Source organism: Zingiber officinale, chromosome 7A, assembly GCF_018446385.1.
Source record: "Zingiber officinale cultivar Zhangliang chromosome 7A, Zo_v1.1, whole genome shotgun sequence".
NCBI lineage: Eukaryota > Viridiplantae > Streptophyta > Magnoliopsida > Zingiberales > Zingiberaceae > Zingiber > Zingiber officinale.
Window position 1 is genome coordinate 61,686,907 of NC_055998.1, and position 852 is coordinate 61,687,758.

The following is an 852-nucleotide window of genomic DNA, read 5'->3' on the forward strand; positions in this document are numbered from 1 at the left end:
TATAATTAACAAAACAACCACAGACCGGTTGGTTGTGTTAGTTAGAGCCCTAGAGCCAATCATTTGATGATTGTATGGAGTCATTGTATCATATTCTTGTATATTAATAAAGGCATTTGCTTGGTTATTATACTTATTTATATTAGTGCCAAATAGACTAAGTATAATAGCATCCTTGAGTAGAAAGGTTCTTACCTATATCAATCGATTGGTTGAATCGATAGTGAGATGATATAGGGAACACTACTCTAAATCATTCCTAGTCGAGTATTAACATTCAGGGACAATGTTAATACAATAAGACTAGCATGTAGGTCAGCTCGATGACTTGATCTCACAAGTCATGGATATAGAGATATCAAGCTGACACATGGGTATGCATTAGAGAATGTATACTGAATGACCCGCCATGAGAAAGTATCATGGATCGTTATATGAGTGTCATATACTTTCTCATGTGGCTATTAGTAAGACTATTAGTCCTTAGACCTGAAGTCACCACTGATCCCTACATAAGGAGTTATGTATTTTGGTTTCGTCAAACGTCACCCGTAACTGGGTGGACTATAAAGGAGATTACTAGGTATATAACGAATTATGTAGAGGGATGTGAGTGATGTAGATGGGATCTATCCCTCCCATATAACGGGAGCGACATCGGTATTCTTGATAGAGTGAGACCATTAAGTGCATGGCCATGCCCAAATGAGTCAACATTAGATGTTGAGCTCATTTGATCGAGTGAGTCTACTTGGAGTTCAAGATTTAGGTTGATTAGAGGATGACACGGTCTATGCCTCATATTGATCAATCTAGATGTCAAGGATAGAAGGATAATGTCTCATATATTGT